Here is a 5,378-nt window from a genome sequence, read left to right on the forward strand (position 1 = left end):
AGAGTAACTCTTCAGGTCTTGGAGTTCGAGTGTTCAGTAAGACAGACAAGGTTTCTGTTTTCATCATGCAGGACGAGGAGCCAAATGGGTAGACTTATGGTAGTCGGAGATGAGAGTTCCAGATAGTGTCAGAAAACGTGGGGTGGATCATTTAAAGTTCAGTCATCCTCTGAAATCTTGACCCAACCTTGAAAACAATCAAATCACTGCTCTTTCCTTCATTTTCAAATATTCCAGATAATATGACTTAATTAAAGAGACATGATTGAACATCATTGTAATATCCAAATTAACCTCTGACCATGACTTAATAGCAGTGGCTATTCAAGTGAGGTCCCTGGATCAGCAGCATCACCATCATCTGGGAACTGGTTGGAAAAGTGAATTCTTAGGCTCCACCCAAACTTACTGAGTCAGAAACTCCTGGGGGTGGAGTTCAACAATCTGGGCTTTAAGAAGTCCTCAGGGTGATTCAAATGCACAGCCAGGTGGAGAACCACTGTCCTAAGCCACCTCCCCTCAGACCTTGAACTCTATTAAATTATGGATGATTTTGATACCTTCTCACCTTTGAGAACTTTACTGTTTGTCAAAAAAGATCATTCACACCCATTATCTCATGTGTCCTGACTCACACCTGGTAACCACAGAGCCTTTGAGTTTTCATTGTTTCCAGCCGTTAAAATCTACCTCAGGGACTTTTCATTGGGCTATGATTCCACCCAGCGGAAGAGCAGAGGGAATAAAGGTGGAGGGAGAAACGCAGCCGAGAAAAGGGACCAAAATGTGGAATGAGGTATTTGGTTGACTTTTGCCTGTTGTTGCAGTCCCACCTCCTCCTCTATCTATCTATCTATCTATCTATCTATCTATCTATCTATCTATCCATCCATCCATCTACCATCTGTCTGTGTGTCTCTCTACCTGTCTTTCTTCTAAGTGTCTGTTCTAGTGTCGGCCCTTCTGTCTCCATCTGTGTACCTGCCTGTATATATGTCTATTATCTGTGTATGTATGTATGTATGTATGTATGTTTGTATGTATGTATGTATATATGTATATATATCTGATAAAGGGGAGTGGAAAGGCAGAGAAAATTAAGGGGACAAAGGGTTTCAGTAAAATTGCTTGGCCTTAGATTCTTTAAATGTCAAAGAAGTGTGCGTGCGCTGATGTGGTTATGTGTAACACTGTTATTTCACATAAATAATATAAGGCTTTAAGGTAAGTACACATGTGTTATAACAGTTTCTGACCCATGTAGAAGGTGATCAGTTAATAGTAGCTGTAAGGAGGCTGTAAGGAGAAGAAACAGAGGGAAAGGAGGGGAAGGAGGGAAGTGTGGGGAGTGGGCTGAGCAGGAGGAAGGAGGAACAGAGGAAAGGAGGGACTGTAGGAAAGGCCTGACCATATCCAAGGGGGACTGACTGCAAATATAAGACAAGTAGGTGGGGCTGAGGTGGCATGGTGCAGGGAAATGACTGAGGGTCCTGTAGGAGGCCGCTGAAAGTGGGAGAGCCAAGTGGCATTATTACAAGGTGCGTCAGAAATAAGAGGGCAAAGCACTTTTTATGGCAGCAATGAAAGAGCCTAAATGAATGCTCCTTCAAATGAATTGTGTGTTTATGTTTCAGAAATGGAGATGTGCCAAGACTGCCTGGGGACCTTCCACACAACTCACCCACCCACTCCTGACCAAGTTGTGAAAATATATACCTGCTTCTCTCCCCAAGTCATTCTACCCACTAATTATCTGTGAAGATTAAAATCGTGAACTGAAACTCCAAAGCTTTTTATGGGCATTAGGGGAGTATTAAATAGGAAGATTGGAAGCAAAATTACAGTTCCCCCAATAGATTTTTGGGGAGATTGATAAAAATCTGCTTTTAATTAAAAAATATAAAGCAACAAGGCCCCCTATGCACAAACAGGAATGTCTTTGGGGCTTAATCCCATGTGAAAATGTCGACGGGTGTCTGCTGGGATGTCGACCTCCGCAGCCTGATCTGGGGGCCTCCGGGAGGAGTGATTGATGCGCTGGCTGGATTTTCGGCTGAGAGGCCTTGCGAAGAGATACACGAAAACAGAGGCTGTAATGCAGCTTACGAGATGAAGTCATGGGCTTGTCTCTGTCTAGGTCAGGAATTCTGCCAAGCACTGTGTTTTAAATAAAATGAGGCTTTTGTGGTTCTTGCCACAGGCCTGCCAGTGCAGGCTAACCTTGGCATCTGTGTACTGGGCTTTCTCTAGAATGTGGCTGAGGGTTGACTCCGGCTTAGGGGCTACCTAAGGGCAAGATTCCGGGCTTGCGGACCCTTCCTACCAGGTCTACTCCTTTCTCACTTGCTCAAGCTCAAAACGTAGGAAACATCCTTGATTCTTCCCCTGCCACACAGAGGATGCTCTTTCTGTGTGAAGTCCTCCACAGGAAAGGCAGGACAGCCCAATGCTTCAAACAGGGCCTGGCCAACCAGATGGCCTGGCTTTGAATTCTGGTTTCCACCACCTGCTAGCTTTGTGGGTTTGGCAAGTAATTTAACTTACCGGTGCCTCAGTTTCTTCAACTGCAAAATGGGAATCAATGGTACCTCCTTATGCAAAGTTTTGAGAATTTAATTGATGTAAATAAAGGACTTAAAACTATACCTGCAAGTGTTGGTGTACATATATGTTACTATGCCTATGATTGTTAGCTATTGTTGTTATTTGTTATTATTATTCTCATGAACTTACCCTTGCTCTTAAAAAACGCCAGACTTTTCCCATGTCCCCCAAGGTCATTCATAATGCTAGCCTCTCTCTGTTCCCTGAACTTTTCAAGTTCTCTCTTTCTTTAATCTTTTGTGTTTTGTTGTTTTATATCACAAGACACCCATTTATTTAGTCACAGTAGTCAATCCTACTACTACATTGTATCTTAATTATTTTCTTTATTCTTTGTATTCTCTGGACTTATGGATATTATCAATCTTCAGAATCATTCTAACCATTTGTGTAGCAAGAGATATCTTTTGCTTTTTGCCAATCAAGGTTTCTATACATGTTGCTGCTTCATGTCAATTGTGATATGAAGCATTGTGCAGTCAATCCCAAGAGCAGGGGTCATCTCCTTCACTGGTCTGGCTCTGACTTCAGTCGTCATCTGGATGGGATTCATGCCACTCTTCTCAGAAAAGGCCATGGGGATGGCCTCTAGGGCATCCTTGAACGATCGCATGGCTACTGCTCCAACGTTGGGCGCTTATCTGCTGCTTGGCTAACTGCCAGAGCACAGGGATTTCAGCAGCACCTCCACCATTAACATGGACGAGGTTCCAGATGACACACAAAGCATCATGAAGGGATAGCTTTGCTTCCTCAATGGTCATACTGTCTCCTCATCTGATGAAAATGGTTACAGCTCTAGAGTTCTTTCATTGCTCAATAACCAGCATCTTGCCTTTAGGTGTCCCCGATGAGATCTCTTTTACAAGCCCAGCAAAGCCCAGCTTCTCAGCTGTGGGCTCCGAAAAGCCTGGGCTGATCCCTCTTTTGTCAAAATGACAATGAACTGAATTTCAGGTCCTCCTACCACATGAACTACAGGCAAGTTGTTCTGAAGAAGTAAATAATTTGCTCATCGTCAAAGCTCCACTGGCAAACAGCTAGGTGAGTGCCAGTTTCTTTAATTTCCCGAATCATCCCTTTAAACTTCTCCTTTTCATATTTCTGGATGGAGGTCATATCCAGCTTATGCTTCATCTTTGGCTTCAGTGATTAAAATGGACATGTGAGAATTGCATTCTTAGCATCTTCAGCTTGTCTTGGCATTTGTGAGTAACTGAAATTCTTGTCCCCAGTCATGCCCTTAATAGATTCAGTGTTCTCCAACCTCCTGCCCACTTTGTCTTCTACTTTGATGAGCTCAAAGCGTCTATTCTGCATATTTGCCACACGGAGGACAGCATTCAAGGCAATCTCAGCCATTTGTTGGGGACAGCTGTTAACCACTTTGGAGCCCAGCATGGTTTTTGCAGTCTGAATTGGGCTCATTGTTTTTGATGTCAACAAGGACACTATCACTTTTCTTGTCCAGGTGCAAGATAGCAATGCGGTAGGTTTGCTCATAGCTTTCCGTGATCCTGATCTGGTGAAAGCTGAGGTCCAGCAACTGCTCAGCTTCTTCCAGCAAGGCGCCAGCCAGGACAACCACTCCTGTGGCTCCATCTCCAATTTCTTCAGCCTGTGACTTGGACAGTTCGGCTAGGAGCTCGGCAAACTGATGATCAACATTTACCGTGCTCAAAATGGTGGCGCCATCACTGCAGTCACATCGACATCCTCATCGCCTACCACTTGGTCCAAGGGATGTTCTCATTTTTTTTGCTACAGCCTTTGCTGCCATTATATGAGACTTGAGAGACACAAGTTCCATAAGAGGAGACTTGCAGTCCTGATCTGTGGTGACGAGGAAAGGGTGCCCATCTTCATTGAAGGTGAGAGTCCCGATGGACACCATGGTGCAAAAGCAGGAGTTACTTTCCCACAGTCAGCAGAGATCACCCAGCTTTTGTGCCTTTATTTCCTCATTCTGGAGTGCTCCATCCTCATACCTTCTTTTTTTAAAAAATATCTTTTATTGATTTTTTTACTGAGAGGAAAGGAGAGGGATAGAGAGTTAGAAACATCAATGAGAGAGAAGCATCGATCAGCTGCCTCCTGCACACTCCCTACTGGGGATGTGCCCGCAACCAAGGTACATGCCCTTGACCGGAATTGAACCTGGGACCCTTTAGTCCCCAGACCGACGCTCTATTCAGTGAGCCAAACCAGCCAGGGCCTTATTCCTTCTGATGGTTATTTTGCTCTTTTTCGGGGTGTCTCTTTAAGTATCACTTCCTCAGAGAGACCTTTCATTGGTAGACTATTACTCAGCCTCCCGTACCCCACATGGGGTTAAGGGGTTCATCCCTTCCTAGGTTTATCTAGGAAATTCCCATGTGAGTGAACCCCCACGTAGGAAAGGAAGTGAAGTCCCCAGAGAGGGTGTGGCTGGTTGGCCTCCTTCAGGATCACAAGGCAGCCAGTGCAGAGCATGACCTGAACAGAATGTCCTTCCGGAGAAGGCTTGCTGAAGCAAGAGAGCAAAGTGAACATGTGAGATTTCCTAACTCAGAAGAGGAGGTCTGGGCTGGTTCCCTGTTCCTCTCAGAGATCCCTTAGTTCATAGGTTCTCTGGGGAAGACCTCTCTGCTATATGGGGGAAGGGCATTTAGGTAGATCTGAGAGCCAGTGCAAAGTCCCTAAGTCAAGAGTATGCTTGGTATGCTTGAAGTCATGTGTCTAGGGAGGGAGAGTTAGAGTGGTAGGAGGGGAGACCACAAAGATAAAGGGGACCA

At 44.8% G+C, this 5,378-nt stretch overlaps 1 pseudogene; it reads right to left on the reverse strand.

Annotated features, from left to right (window-relative positions):
• Window positions 1–2,930: 2,930 nt before the first annotated feature.
• LOC102755403 lies at window positions 2,931–4,498 on the reverse strand (annotated as a pseudogene).
• Window positions 4,499–5,378: the final 880 nt, after the last annotated feature.

Source organism: Myotis davidii, unplaced genomic scaffold (genome assembly GCF_000327345.1).
Source record: "Myotis davidii unplaced genomic scaffold, ASM32734v1 scaffold424, whole genome shotgun sequence".
In the NCBI taxonomy this organism is placed as follows: domain Eukaryota; kingdom Metazoa; phylum Chordata; class Mammalia; order Chiroptera; family Vespertilionidae; genus Myotis; species Myotis davidii.